The sequence below is a fragment of the Microcaecilia unicolor genome, chromosome 2 (genome assembly GCF_901765095.1).
Source record: "Microcaecilia unicolor chromosome 2, aMicUni1.1, whole genome shotgun sequence".
NCBI classification, from domain to species: Eukaryota; Metazoa; Chordata; class Amphibia; order Gymnophiona; family Siphonopidae; genus Microcaecilia; species Microcaecilia unicolor.
The window spans coordinates 265955699-265971790 of NC_044032.1; the positions used below are offsets into that span (position 1 = coordinate 265955699).

A 16092-nucleotide genomic window follows, 5' to 3' on the forward strand; every position below is an offset into this window, starting at 1 on the left:
GACTACTGTATGATGTCTTGAGAGCCTCGGCTAAAGGCATGGCTCAGACAGTCTCTGCGCGGCGCTGGCTTTGGCTGAAACATTGGTCTGTGGACCACGCCTCTAAGTCCCGCCTGGCTAAGTTGCCTTTAAAGGCAAGCTGCTCTTTGGGGTCGAGCTGGACAAAATCGTGACCGATCTCGACACGTCTAAGGGCAAGAGGTTACCAGAGGTCAGGGCTCGGCCAGTGCTCGCCCCGGTATCTCAGAGGACGGTTTCAGAAGCCCGTCGTTACCGCCCGGGCAAGTCGGGCTCCTCTGCCCCCTCTTCATTCAAAAGGAACTTCTCCCCCAAGCAGCATTCCTTTCGCAAGAGACCGCCGTCCCGGAGGTACGCCCTCCGGTCCTCCCCCAGGGTCTCGTACCCAATGACGGGGTCCTGGTCCATGGCCCCGTGCAGATTGGAGGACGCCTGTCCTCATTTCTGGGCGAGTGGACCAAAGTAACTTCAGACGCTTGGGTGCTGGAAGTCATCAGAGACGGCTACAAGTTAGAGTTCTGCCGACCCTTAAGAGACGGGTTTGTACTCTCTCCCTGCAAGTCTCCGGTCAAAGCTGTGGCAGTGCAGCAGACCTTGGACAACTTGATCCGCCTGGGTGCGGTCGTTCCGGTGCCAGAAAATCAGCTTGGCAAGGGACGTTACTCCATTTACTTTGTGGTACCAAAGAAAGGAGGTTCTGTCCGGCCTATCCTCGACCTCAAAGGGGTCAATCGGGCCTTGAAAGTGCGGCACTTTCGCATGGAGACTCTCCGCTCTGTTATAGCGGCAGTGAAGGCAGGAGAGTTCTTGGCTTCCTTGGACATCAAGGAAGCGTACCTGCATATTCCCATCTGGCCTCCTCATCAACGCTTTCTGCGTTTTGCAGTCCTGGGCCGACACTTCCAGTTCAGAACCCTCCCTTTCGTGTTGGCTACTGCTCCGCGGACCTTCTCCAAAGTAATGGTGGTCATCGCGGCCTTCCTGCGAAAGGAAGGAGTACAAGTCCATCCTTATCTGGACGACTGGTTGATCCGAGCCCCCTCTTATGTAGAGTGCGGCAAAGCTGTGGACCGGGTGGTTGCTCTTTTGAGCTCCCTGGGGTGGATCATCAACTGGGAGAAGAGCCAGCTGCGCCCGACTCAGTCCCTGGAGTATCTGGGAGTTCGATTCGACACCCAAGTGGGCAGAGTGTTCCTGCCAGACAATCGGATTGTCAAGCTTCAGGCTCAGGTGGACCAGTTCCTAGTAGCCTCTCCTCTTTGGGCTTGGGACTATGTGCAGCTGTTGGGCTCTATGACGGCCACGATGGAAGTAGTGCCCTGAGCCAGGGCTCATATGAGACCACTACAACACTCTCTGCTGCAGCGCTGGACTCCGATGTCGGAGGATTATGCTGTGCGCCTTCCCTTGGACCCAGCAGTGCGCAAGGCGCTTAGCTGGTGGATGCAGACAGAAGTTGTCCTGCAGGAATGCCTCTGGTGACCCCAGAGTGGATTGTCGTCACGACGGACGCCTCTTTGTCGGGCTGGGGAGCCCACTGCTTGGGAAGGACAGCGCAGGGGCTCTGGTCTCCTGCAGAGGCAAAGTGGTCTATCAACCTCCTGGAACTAAGAGCCATTCGGTTGGCGCTTTTGGAGTTCATCCCGGTACTAGCGTTGAAGCCAGTACGGGTCCTGTCGGACAATGCTACGGCTGTGGCCTATGTCAACCGCCAGGGAGGTACCAAGAGCGCCCCTCTAGCCAAGGAGGCCATGAATCTATGCCAGTGGGCGGAAGCGAACCTGGAACAGCTGTCAGCGGCCCACATTGCCGGAGTCATGAATGTCAAGGCGGACTTTCTCAGTCGCCATACCTTGGAGCCCGGAGAGTGGCAGCTATCTGCTCAGGCGTTCTTGGACATCACGAAGCGCTGGGGCCAGCCGAGCCTAGATCTGATGGCGTCATCGGCCAATTGCCAAGTGCCGCGCTTTTTCAGTAGAGGACGGGACCCTCGATCCCTGGGAGTAGACGCTCTTCGCCAACAGTGGTCGACACAAGAGCTTCTCTGTGTTCCCGCCCTGGCCCATGTTGGGCAGGGTGCTAGACCGGGTGGCAAAGCATCCAGGCCGGATAATCCTGGTGGGTCCGGACTGGCCCAGACGTCCCTGGTATACGGACTTGATCAGGCTCTCAGTCGACGATCCTGTGCGTCTGCCAGTGGAGCAGGGCCTGTTACATCAGGGTCCCGTGGTGATGGAGGATCCCTCCCCCTTTGGTCTTACGGCCTGGCTATTGAGCGGCAGCGTCTGAGAAAGAAGGGCTTCTCAGACAAGGTCATCGCCACTATGCTGAGAGCGAGGAAGCGCTCTACTTCTACTGCTTACGCCAGGGTTTGGCGTATCTTTGCAGCGTGGTGTGAAGCAGGCTCACTTTCTCCCTTCACTGCTCCAATTTCTTCAGTGTTGGCGTTCCTGCAAGAAGGTCTGGAGAAAGGCCTGTTGCTCAGTTCCCTTAAAGTCCAGGTAGCGACTCTGGCTTGCTTCAGGGGCCGCCTGAAGGGTGTTTCCCTGGCTTTGCAGCCAGATGTGGTGCGCTTTCTCAAGGGAGTTAATCACCTGCGCCCTCCTCTGCACTCAGTGGTGCCTGCGTGGAATCTCAACCTGGTGCTAAGAGCTTTGCAGAAGCCGCCTTTTGAACCCTTGTCGAGGGCATCTCTGAATGACCTGACGTTGAAAGCAGTCCTTTTGGTGGCTATCACTTCAGCCAGAAGAGTTTCCGAGCTCCAGGCACTCTCATGTAGAGAGCCTTTTCTGCAGTTCACTGAGGCAGGAGTGACTATTCGCACAGTGCCTTCCTTCCTGCCCAAGATTGTTTCTCGCTTCCATGTGAATCAGCAGCTCTGTCTCCCTTCCTTTCGTAGGGAGGACTACCCAGAGGAATACTCTGTTCTCAAATATCTGGATGTGAGACGTGTCATCATCAGATACTTGGAAGTGACCAATGATTTCCGGAAATCGGATCATCTGTTTGTCCTGTTTGCAGGTCCTCGTAAGGGTCTGCAGGCTGCTAAGCCTACAGTGGCAAGATGGGTCAAGGAAGCCATTGCAGCGGCTTATGTGGCCGCGGGGAAGGTGCCGCCTATCCAGCTGAAGGCTCACTCCACTAGAGCTCAGGCGGCCTCGATGGCAGAGGCCGGGTCCGTCTCCTTGGAAGAGATTTGCAAGGCGGCAACTTGGGCTTCGGCCCATACCTTCTCCAGGCATTACCGCTTGACTGTGGCTGCTCGGGCGGAGGCCCGGTTTGGAGCTTCAGTGTTGCGGTCAGGGATTTCAATGTCCCGTCCTGGGTGAGTACTGCTTCGGTACATCCCACCAGTCTATGGATTGATCAGCATGATGATATGGAAGGTAAAATTATGTATCATACCTGATAATTTTCTTTCCATTAATCATAGCTGATCAATCCATAGCCCCTCCCAGATATCTGTACTGTTTATATTCTGGTTGCATTTCAGGTTCAAGTTCAGTCTTCAGTTCCTGTTCAGGAGGACTTCGTGTTCAAGTTTTTCAATGAATTCTTCAAGAGTTGAGACGAATTTGTGTTACAGTGAGCTGCTGCATTCCTCTCCCCTCCGTTTTACGGGGCTGGATTGAGACTTAAATTCTGCCGGCGCTCCCTCCCGCTTCGTGCGGCAGTAGGGCAGTTTTGTACCCCTCCCGCTTCGGCGGTGTTAGGGTCAGTCAGCTCCTCCCGCGGTTGCGGTTGCAGGATAAGCCAGATCCCCCCGCATCGGCGGGTGTGGTGTCCCTCCCCCGCTCCGCGGGGATGAGCTGGACGGATTCCCCTCCCCCATTTATGTGGGGATGAGCTGGGTTAATTCCCCTCTCCCGTTTCGGCGGTGGTGAGCTGGGCAGAGTGTCCCTTCGTGGGTGTAATTCTCTAAGTGCTGAGTCCTGCGGATGGAGCTTGGATATCGACATACTGAGGCGTTTCCGGCAGCACATGACCACATATAGGGAGGCAAAAGGATTGCTCTCTATCTCCACCTGCTGGTAGATGGACACAACCCACCAGTCTATGGATTGATCAGCTATGATTAATGGAAAGAAAATTATCAGGTATGATACATAATTTTACCTTCAACTTCCTTTCGCCTAGCCCAAGCCTGAATGCTAGCCTGTTTTTAAGAAAAACCCCGGGTTACATCCTTTAAAGCGTCCTCGACAGTCCCCAAGGAAGGACCCAAGTTCAAATTAATCTCAAGGTATTCCATTAAATGTGCTCGATAAGCAGCCAAGAGCTTTTCGTCCTTCAACAAAGAAACATTTAACATCCACCTGCTGGTAACCGGGCAGGTAGAATGCTGGGACGCCTGATTAAAAATACGGGAGCCCCAAGGACGGTTACCACACTGACAGATGTTAACGGGAATCTACTAACTGATAGCCAAAAGATTGGACAGGCATTCACGAAATATTTTGCAACACTTTATCAAAAGAACTCACCTCTCCCCGATTCGGAAATACGAGAATATCTATCCCAGGTGGGGCTACCGAGGGTAACAGAGGCACAGCTAGAGAATTTGAACAAACCCTTAACAATGACAGAGTTACAGCACGTGATTAAAACGTTGAAGTTGTGGTCTGCTCCTGGACCAGATGGATTTTCCGGGGAATACTATAAACTATTGACAGGGGAAGGCCATGGCTTCTTTGTTAGAATATTACCGGGAGGTGGTGGAGAGGAGGGAATCCCGAGGTTATGCCATTCAGCGCTCATAACCTTAATTCCAAAGCCCGGAAAACCTTTAGATAAGGTAGAATCTTATCGGCCGATATCATTACTAAATGTTGCACCGAAGATCCTGGCAAAATAATGGCTCTGAACGGTTAGCGGAATGCCTTCCATCACTAATAGGTTCAGAGCAGGCTTTGGGTTTGTGAAAGGTCGCCAATTGGGCCACAATATTAGGAAGACCCTGATGGCCATGGCTGCTAGCCACAGACTGGGCACCCATCCTTATACTGAGCTTGGATGCTGAAAAGGCTTTTGATCAGGTGGGTGGGTGTTTATGTTTCAGACTTTGGCGGCCCATGGGCATAGAGGGGTGGTTTAGTCGGGCACGCCCAAACACTATATGATCAACCCAGGGCAGCTGTGCTGAATAAATGGCTCCAGAGAGCAGGAGTTTGAGATCCATCGTGGTACAAGACCAGGGATGCCCCTTGTCTCCCCTATTATTTTTGTTGTCTCTGGAGCCCCTGTTGCGAAGGGTCTCCTCGGCTCCAGATCTCCGGGGGGTTAGTCTGGCAGGACAGGATGTAGAGTTTAGCTTATGCAGATGATTACTAGTAATTTTGAGGAGAGCCCTCTAAAACTCTAAAGATTCTGCTACAAATAATTGAGCGATACGAGAAGTACTCTGGCTTCAGATTAAACTTGCACAAATCTATGGCCCTGCCGTGACCCCGGAGGTGCAGACAATATGGTCAGGAATCTTTCCTTTCCAATGGACACAAACTTTCTTAAAATACTTGGGAGTACATATTACTATGGACTTGTCAAGCTTTATGAACATAATATGCAAAGGCTGCTGCAAGACAGTAACAAGCAACTGGAGGCCTGGGGGCCCCTTCCACTTTCTCTCTTGGGTAGAATTGCCCCTATATATATGGTCATAGCCCCCAGATGGTTATACACCTTTCAAGCTGTTCCATTATATTTAAAAAGGAAGATGAGCGGAAATTGATTAATAAATGGTTTGCCAAATTTCTTGTGGAAGAAAAAAAGGGCCTCGTCTCCCCTTATGCTACATTGTGTTGTCCCAGTGGAGTATGGTGGCTTGGGCTTGCTAAACATAAAACACATGACAGTGGCTAGTGGAATGCGCCACATCAATGATTGGTTCCGGGGAACTCAGGATTACACTGATACATCAATAGAGTTGGGCTTGTACCCAGAAGTACATTTTAGCAGCTACCTACACGCGTCTGGGCCCCCTATACCATACATATTAAAAGAACAGGAATAATGGGCTCGGCGAAAGCTGTGTGGAAATGGATTTGTAAATTGCATAACTTTTCTGCCAAAAATTACTCCGTTCCAATCAATCTGTGGGAATCCGGCTTTTCCCTCCATTGACCCTCTACCCAGCATTCCAGCGTTGGAAACGAAAAGGAATGGTGTACTTACTACAAGCTGTCAATCTCGAGGCGGGGCGATAAAACCTTTCCGGGAGCTTCAAGGAGAGTATGGACTATCCCCTTAGATGAATTCCATTACTGTCAGCTCAGCATTATATACAATCCTTATCCTGGGAAGATCTGGCTGAAGACGTCCAAGAAGAATTGGCCCTGGCGTATTCTTTAACGGCGCAACAACGGGTGCCACTTAAATTCCACCACAGACACATCAGAGATACTGCTAGGAGTTGGACTACTGTTAAACTACTGTCCCAATGGAAGCAAGACATATCGATAGATCTTACATTGCCTCAGTTACAGCATATGTATTAACTTTTGAGGAAACAATCAGTTATGATTTCACATTGGGAGATGCAGTACAAAGTGGCCGCTTCGGCTATTATATCTCACCCAAGAAGAGCTTTTCACATAGGACTTTCATCATGGGGAGAATGCCCCAAGGGTAGAGAACCTGGGGCCACCCTGGGACACATGCTTTGGAAATGTAGAGGACTAGTACGATACTGGAAACAGATAATACAATACTGTCTCTGACATTTGGCAGACCAGGTGGAAATATAATTCCGGATTGTTGTTAGGCCATCCAATATTTGTCCACCCCCATACCATCTGGATTTACAGCAATTTGTACAAAAACAATCATAGTGACCTAAGCGCAAGTGATTTTATCGGACGTATGTGGATATCACATCACTATCCATCTTACGCTCAGTGGCGGATTCGTATGATAACGCTCATGCGAACTGAAAGAATGGGAGTGAGAGATTTTAAATCCAAAACTGGACGGGCCTTCCAAAATACCTGGAGCCCACTTTTAAATACACTGACCCCAGCTGCCAGGAGCAAACTGTTAAATTTTTAGAGGTGTCTGGTTTATACCTGATGACAAAGGGTGGGGGTGGTGGAGGGGGGGAGTTTAGGGGAGGGAGGGCGGGTAGGGAAGGGGTGTTAGTAAGGGAGAGAATTATGTTAAAATCTTGTTGACTTGCGTTGAGGACCTCTATACAAGAAGAGCATGGCAATTTGATGTGATGATTTTGTTACAATTTTTATGTTGATACTTGTACAGGTTATTGATCTTTAATAAACATGATTTATTATAACATCCACCTGCTATCCTTACTTCCTCACCCAAGGTGAAATCCTTACCCAGTTCGGGGCATGATCAGAGATAGTAATGGGGAACGATACCTGACTGACAACTTCCCTGAATATAGAAATATCAAATAGTAAATGATCAATTCGAGAGTAGGAATCATGAGTGAGAATACAAGAATAATCCCGATCTCTCGGATGATGTAATCTCCACACATCACACCCCCCCTATGAACGCGCCTAGCTCAACCAGCCTTCAAATTCTTTACATCCGTGCCCAAAGCCACCCCAGACTTATCCAACGCTGGGTTCAAATACGCATTAAATTGCCACCCAGCACCAATTTACCATAAGGATCAGATTGAACAACCTACCAAGCTTGGCAAAAAAACTCCCCCTGAGATTCGCTGGGTGCATAAACCGCCACCAAAGAAAAAGGCAAGTTATTCAATAATACCTGCAGCACAGGAATCTACCGCAGGATCACGCCTAATCTTCACCACCCGAGTCTGCAGAGAAGAGTGGAACCAAAATCTGCAACCCCCCGTTTCCTCGACGCATCAAACAGCGCGGGTGCAAATGACATGTGGGTAATGATGATGGTTCAAATATTTCTCGTGTTTCGCTTTAAATGAGTCTCTTGGAGAAAACCACATGTGGTTTATGGAACGACAATTCCTTAAATATCTTTTGATGCCTTTTTGAGGAGAGTTCAGTCCCTTAACATTATATGACAAAAAGTGTAAATCAGCACACATTTATTGTTCTAAATACAGGCTTATTAACTCTAATAAACCAGGGCAACCAATGCACACCTGAACCGATTAAAGAGGAGATAAAAAGGGAAAAAAAACCCACTCCCCCCCCACCTCCACCCCTCCCCCCCCCCCCCCCCCCCCCCACAGAAGAACTTCTCCATTTACCTCCTCCCCTACCCACCCTCCCACACTCATATTCCACCAGGCAGTAGCTATCTGACACCACTGACTGGGAAATCTGAAGGAAGAACCTCACATGACCCGAACACCACTCAATCTACACCGACCCCTCCCCCATTCATACATACACACTCCCCTCTCTAACAGACCACTCCCTCTCCACATCCACATTCCCAATTAACTCCTCCCCTACTCCATCCACACACCTCATAATTCCCCATCCTAGCCCTCTCGCAAACTAACAAACATTCACCCCTAAGCCTCCCCCTTAAAAGGAATCAGGGTAACACAAATAAACCCAAGGCAAATGGAAAATTTTTACAGCCAGTCTGGCTGGTCAATTCATACCACTCTGTGTGTATTCTTGATTTGCTGGGAACTCTCTTCCACTTCTGACGCTTAGCCCTTGCAGTCGGTCCCACAGAACCGGTGGGACGCAGTGGTCGTCAAACCAGCTCCATGTAATATCTTCCAAACATCGATAACAGCCTACTGCGATGCAGCTTCCCATCCACAGTGAAACAAAGTGCAAATGGAAAAGCCCAGTGATACGGGATTTTATTCTTTACCAAAACTTCCAGCGCTGGTTTCATAGCACGCCTCTGTGACAGGGTAAACTGAGACATCTTGAAACACTGCCACTTTAGCTTCATATATTTCACAAAGGGAACCTGGCGCGCTCGTTGCAGCACTTGCTCCTTAACCAAAAAGAAGCAAAACAAACTTTCTTGTCATCAGCAGCAGATGAATCCGTTAACTGATGGGTTGTATCCACCTTCCAGCAGGTGGAGATAGAGAGCACTGAAGAACCAGTGACCCTTGGACGGCTAGCCCCATCTGCCTTCAGTATTCTCTCTATCTCCAGCAGGTGTGGACGTAGCTTGATCAGCTCCTGGATTTCTGCCTGGGGTGGCTCCTGTGCTTTGCCAGTTGAGCAGGGTGTGTGCTGGTGGTGCCCACTTTAAAGGGCATATAGGTTGCCCCTTTCCCTTGCCTTTCCCATCCCCCCTCCTACTACTACTACAAAATCATTTCTATAGCGCTACCAGTCTCTCTGTGCTGCCTGCCTCAACCTTTCCTCACAGTGTGAAAAAACAGATGCGCGCTTTATTGCGTGGCTGTTCTGAGGCGTTCTACAGAGATTCTGGTTCAGTGCAGCTGACCGAGGCTCGTTGACTTGGTCTTCTGAGGTGAGAGTGGTGCCCAGTTCCTCCGGGGAGGTTCCCCGCAGACAGCATTCTGAGCGGGGTAAGTTTTAGCGTGAAGCCGCCATTTTATTGCTATATTTCCATCCAGTTGGGCGATGGCTGCTGAAGGAGTTAAGCGCTGCTCCTGCTGTGGTAAACGCAGGTCAGCTGCGGGGTTTTGCAGTACGTGCTCCTTAGACGCTCGAGCTAGTACGAGCATGGTGAGCAGTGATTTTTCTTTCTTGATGGAACTGGCAGCGGGCGCCATTTTGGAAGCGCTGCATGACTCGACCCTCGCGGTGGCGGGGGAGTCTGAGTGCAGGGGGGCGCCTCGTTTCGAGGCTGCTAGAAGAGCTCCAACCTCCGTTTCTCCTAATTCGGGGACTGAGGGTCAGGGTGAGTTTTTCTCCCCAGAGTTTGTGCTACTGATGGATAAGGCCTTCATGCTGAAAAGAGCTCTGCCGCAAGTGTCTGACACTGCGTTGCATTCTGGATTCCCTCTGGGTGTTGATGGCCCAGGGATGGCTACAGATGTTATTTCTTCCCCCGAGCATTGGAAAGACGATAAAAATAGACGGGTAAATTCCCCGTCTGAATGGGCCTTTGAAGGTGGCTAGGGCAATGGGTCAGCTTTACCCTCTGAGTGAGGATCACTTGACCCTTTTCGGGATGCCTAAAGTGGACGCGTTGGTCACTGTGGTGACTAAAAAGACCACTTTCCCAGTAGAGGGAGGGGTCGCTTTGAAAGACATGCAGGGCCAGCGGCTAGAATCCGCGCTGAAGCGGTCCTTTGAAATAGCGGGCCTTGCCTTAAGGGCGTCTATTTGCAGTTCCTGTGCAGCCCGGGCCTGTCTTTCCTGGTTACAACAGGCAGTGGATCAGCCTTGGATGGTGCGGGGTCCCTCTCTGGGGTTGCACCGCGGATGGAGTCAGCCCTGTCATTTTTGGCTGACGCCATTTATGATCTGGTCAGAGCTTCGGCTAAGCAGATGTCTGTGGCGGTTTCTGCCCACCGCCTTCTTTGGCTGCAGCATTGGGCGGCTGACATGGCCTCTAAGCAAAGGTTGGTGAGGTTACCCTTTCAGGGCCTCCTGTTATTTGGAGGAAGATTGTTAAAGACCTAGGGGACTCTAAGCCCCAGCAGTTACCTGAGGATAGGCTGAGGCCTTCTTCCAAGGGTCCTGTGTTTCCCTCCTCTTCCAGACCTCGCTTCCGTGAAGCTCACAGGTATCGCTCGGGGCGCTCTGCTGGGTTTTTCTCAACATGCCCGTTTTCAGCAGAGGAACTCCTTTTCCTCGGACAAACGCTCCGCAGCGGCCGGGTCACGGCCAGGAGTTCGGGGGCGTCCTCCACAATGACGGGACGGTGGTCAAATCCTCATTTCCTGCAGTAGGAGGATGTCTTTCCCTCTTTCTCGAGGATGTGGGACCAAGATACTTCGAATCAGTGGGTCCTGGGACCTGATCAGAGAAGGTTACCGATTGGAATTCAGTGCCCCGGTGAGAGACGTGTTTTTGGAGTCCCGGTGCGGCACTGCCGTCAAATGGGCGGCGGTAGAGGAGACCTTGCAAGTCTTCCTGCACCTCGGAGCGGTGATCCCGGTGCCTCCCACTGAACGCGTCTGCAGCCGCTGCTCCATTTATTTTTGTGCTGCCTCGAAAAGGCGGGTCTTTCAGAGTCAATGAGGCTCTAAGAGTGCGTCATTTTCGCATGGAAACCCTGCGCTTCATCATTGCGGCGGTACAGCCAGGAGAGTTTCTTACGTCTCTGGACCTAAAAGAAGCGTATTTGCACATTCCTATTTGGGGCCCCCCCCCCCCCCCCCCCCCCCCCCCCGCATCAGTGGCTTCTCCGGTTTGCGGTGTTGGGTCAACATTTCCAGTTTTGGGCCTTTCCTTTCGGCCTAGCCTCCGCTCCCCGTACGTTTTCCAAGGTAATGGCGGTTCTAGCTGCCTATCTCAGGTGAGAGGATATCAGAGTTCACCCTTATCTCGACGACTGGCCCATCAGAGCAGATTCAGCAGACGAAAGTTGTCTTGTCACAGCCAGAGTGGTTACAGTCCCGCAGACTCTAGGCTGGGTGGTCAATATACCCAAAAGTCACCTGACCCCCTCTGTCTCTCGAGTATTTGGGAGTCCGGTTCGACATGGCCTCGGGGTTTGTCTTTCTCCCGACCACAGGCAGTGCAAGTTTCAGAATCAGGCCCATCTGCTTCTGCGGATGCCTCGCGCTCGAGCTTGGGACTTTGTCCAGCTGCTGGGGTAGATGACGGGCCACCTTAGAGGTGGTTCCCTGGGCGAAAGCGCATATGAGGCCACTGCAGATTGCCCTGCTCCATCAGTGGTCTCCGATTTCCCAGGAATATCAACACAGACTAACATGGCTCCCTGCAGCCCCGGCACAGTATGGATTGGTGGGTCGCCGACAGGATGCTGCGACAAGGAATGCCACTCGTGCTTCCTTCTTGGTGCCTGGTGATAACGGATGACAGCCTTTTGGGCTGGGGAGTGCATTGGCAGGGAAGCTATGCTCAGGGTCAGTGGATACCCGTGGAAGCAGGGTGGTCCCATCAATCGCTTGGAACCGAGAGCGATATTCCAGGCTCTTATGGCCTTCCACAAGACTCTGAAGGGGCTTGCTGTCCGGGTTCTGTCAGACAATACAACAGTGGTGGCCTACATAAATCGTCAGGGCGGCACTCAGTGCAGGGCCCTGGCCGCGGAGGCCGCTCAGATTTTTCCACTGGACTGATCTCCACCTGCAGCTTCTGTCAGCAGCTCACATAGCAGGTCAGAGCAACGTGCAAGCCGATTTTATCAGCAGACATCAAATCGACCCGGTGGAATGGGAACTGGCAGAAGAAGTTTTCTTCAGATTTGTGCCCAAAGGGGGCCTCCCGGAATGGATCTTATGGTCGTCAAGTGCAAACGCCAAAGTCCCTCGCTTTTTCAGCAGATGGAGAGATCCTCGCTCGGCGGGGTTGGATGCACTGGCTCAACCCGGGCCCTCGGGCCTCCTGTATGTGTTCCCTCCTTGGCCCTCCCTGCCGATTCGACTGCACTGTGGACTGGTGATTCAAATTGCTCCAGATTGACCAAGGCGTCCGTGTATTCAGATCTCTGTCGGATGCTGGTGGAGGCTCCAATCCTTTGCCTCTGGTGTTGAAACCTCTTGGTTCACGGCCCGGTGACTATGGAGGATCCCTGCCGATTTGGTCTTACAGCCTGTCTCTTGAGAGGGCGCAATTGAGAGATAAGGGCTACTCCAACAAGATCATCTCCGCTTTCTTGCAGGCCCGCAAGCGGTCTACTTCTGCAGCCTATGCTCGGATAAGCGTAAGTTGAGGAGTGGTGTGTCCCGAAAGAGGTCACATATGCGCGGGCTATGGTCTCGCTGGTCCTGGACCTTTTTGCAGAATGACTTACAAAAAGGCCTGGCCTACAATTCCCTTCAGGTGCAAGTGGCACCGTTGGCATGCTACCAAGGGAAAGTCTCTGGCTTGTCCCTTGCTGCTCATCGGACATTGCCCAATTTCTCAGAGGGGCGCTTCAGCTCCGTCCTCCCGTTAGGTTGCCTTGTCCGGCCTGGAACCGGGGGCTGGTGTTGAAGGCTCTCCAGCGTTTCCCGTTTGAGCCGCTTCAGCGAGCTTCTGAGAAGGATGTGACTCTCAAGACAGTCTTCTTGGTGGCCATTACATCGGCTAGACGCGTATCTGAGCTTCAGGCGCTTTCCTGTCGGGATCCTTTTCTACAGTTTTTGGAGTCCGGAGTAACGGTACGTACAGTGCCTTCCTTCCTGCCCAAGGTGGTGTCAGCGTTTCACCTGAACCAGCCCATTTTTCTGCCCTCTTTTTCTACGGAGGATTGTCCTGATTCCTTTGGGCAATTGTGTCTTTTGGATGTCCGCAGGCTCTGTTGCAGTATCTACAGATGTCAAATGACTTCAGGACTTCTGATCACCTTTTTGTATTGTTGACAGGTCCTCGATACGGGTGCCCGGCGTCTAAGGCCACTATAGCCCGTTGGTTCAGGAAGTCATTTTTTTCTGTGTATCTGCTGTCAGGATGGTCTCTGCCTGAAGCATTTAAGGCGCATTCCATGAGAGCTATTTCCTCCTCGTGGGCTGGAACGGGTGTCCTTTCTCTTCAAGAGATCTGTCGTGTGGCTACTTGGGCTTCTCATCTCTCGTGTGGCATTACAGGCTGGATGTTGCAGCGAAGAAGGATGTGCATTTTGGAGCACAGGTGCTGGCATGCGGCGTGTCCTGTCCCCACCCTACGTAGGGATTGCTTTTGTACATCCCATCAGTTAATGGATGGATTCATCTGCTGCTGATGACAAGGAAGGGAAAATTAGGTTCTTACCTTGGTAATTTTCTTTCCTTTAGTCACAGCAGATGAATCCATGATCCCTCCCTGCCTGACTTTGTTTTGTTGTTCAGATCTTTTATGCAGATATTGTATCTCATCAGGAGGAATTGAAGACCAGTTCTCAGAGCTTCTACATGCTGTTCTATTGCAGGAGGTTGAGTTCGTCCTCCTTTGTGTAGTTATTGCCCCAGTTCTGGGGCATTTGTTCGCTGTGAGGAAAGTTTGTATTGTTACCTATCTTCTTCACTCTGCTTTGGAAATTTCAATTACTGAAGGCAGATGGGGCTTAGCCGTCCAAGGGTCACTGTGGTTCTTCAGTGTTCTCTATCTCCACCTGCTGGTAGGCGGATACAACCCATCAGTTAATGGATTCATCTGCTGTGACTAAAGGAAAGAAAATTACCAAGGTAAGAAACTAATTTTCCCATAATGTCCCGTGGGCGATTGTCCATCGGTTTCCCCAAGGCCCTGTGCGCCCGTCCAATCGCCATCTCTTCTGACCCCATCAGTTTTCCGCAGATCGATCTCACCACTGTAGCTGCATCCTCTTTGTCTCCCGATTCAGGAGCACCACGGAGGCGGAGGTTGTTTCGACGACCACGATTTTCCAAGTCAGTTTTATGCTGCAGGTCATCATAAGAAGCCAACATCTGTGTGAGATGTGCCTCTGCCCCACTCAGCTGTTCTTCCTGTCCATCCACTCGAGCCTCTAAATCCTCCACTCGGCCCCCCCAGCTCCTTCAGTTCCACATTCAAAGCATCCATCCGCTCCAGTATTTCCTCCTTGGAAGTCTTTATTTCGTCCCGGATTGTCGCTAGGCACTTCTTGAGCTCCTTAGAGAGACCTTGCATCGGAGGGGCTGAACCTGCTTCTGTTAGAGACGGAGCCAAATCAGAGTCAGAGTGGGAAAGTCGGGCCGCGGAAACATGGCACCTCGTGGTCTTGCTAGCAGACCGAGCCTGCAGCTTCTCAGCCTCTTTCTATGCCGCCAACATTGACACGTACTGACACTTCAAATCACCTCCCGAAACCCGCTACAATCACCGGAGGAGGGAAAAACACAGTTTAGGGTGGATGAACTCTTAACACAGCAAATTTTATTAGGGAGGAGGCTCGGAGCTAGAAGATCAAGCAGCCATTGATGCCCGTAACGTCACGTCCTCCATTCTGTTCTTATTTTCATGATAATAAACATTTTTAGTTTATTGCCTCTGCCTGTCTGGACTAACTAAGAATCCTGTTAGTTTGTGTGTTGGGTCTGTTAGTGCTTTCTAGGAACTGTGGGACCACTGGGAGTGTGGCCACAGTAACCTAGAAATCACTGGGGAATACCTTGAGAGAGGGAGACTCGCCCAGAGGCGTTTGGGACCCAGTCTGTGGGAGGAGGGTGCTAGTGTAGAGCACGAGCAACAGGTGTAGGCAGGACTGAGCTATGCTGGGGATAGACCCGCTAAGTGGCCGCAGGGTAGCCCAGGCGGGAGGCTAGGTATTTTGTGTCAAACGGCCTGCTTGTCCTCAGAAAAGGCAAAGTTACTCACCTATAGCAGGTGTTCTCTGTGGACAGCAGGCCAAGTATTCTCACATATCCTCCCTACCTCCCCTTACAGTTGTGTTCTGTAGTTTTTTACAATAGCAGAGGGACCTGAGCTCATGCGTCGGGTAAGAAGGCACCAGTGCATGCACGGTGGGATGCTGCTAGAAATTGCTTCAACTTGCTAGTCAGCGTCTACACCGGGCTCCGTTGGATGATGTCGCCCACATGTGAGAATAATTGGCATGCTGTCCTTGGAGAACACCTACTAAAGGTGAGTAACTTTGCTTTCCCTGAGGACAAGCATCAGTATTCTCACATATAGGTGACATCATCTGACGGAACCCAGTGTGGACGTTGCCTAGCATTTACAGCTACTAGAACAATCTATCAGCGTCCTACCGCAAATGCGTGAGCACAGGTTTCTCAAGTCTGCTTTTCTATGGTGCTGGGAGGTGGCATCTTTGCAGTCTCTCTTCAGTGCTTTCTTCCCGTGCAGGTTTTCCTTATATTTTTCCATCATTTTCTTCAAAAGTTTATTTTTAGTAGCTTCCCCTTTACTTTCTTAGGTTTTCATCTCAAAGTTTTCTTTCTTTTTTGCGGTTCTTTATGCCCCTTTTAGGACTGAGCACAGCCTCAATTTGAGATTGCCTCTTTTTGTCACTCAAGAAGATTCTCTTCTTGACCCCTGAGTGACTTCAAAAGGTGTGCCCAATGCAGTTGGGTGATTTCTGTAACGGACCCACACATTTGGTGCCTTGGGCCTAACC

General features: G+C 51.1%; 1 protein-coding gene across 1 annotated transcript in view; it reads left to right on the forward strand.

The window, feature by feature from the left end:
* Positions 1-16092, forward strand: part of HCFC1 (host cell factor C1) — a 495616-nt gene that overhangs the window by 248634 nt on the left and 230890 nt on the right.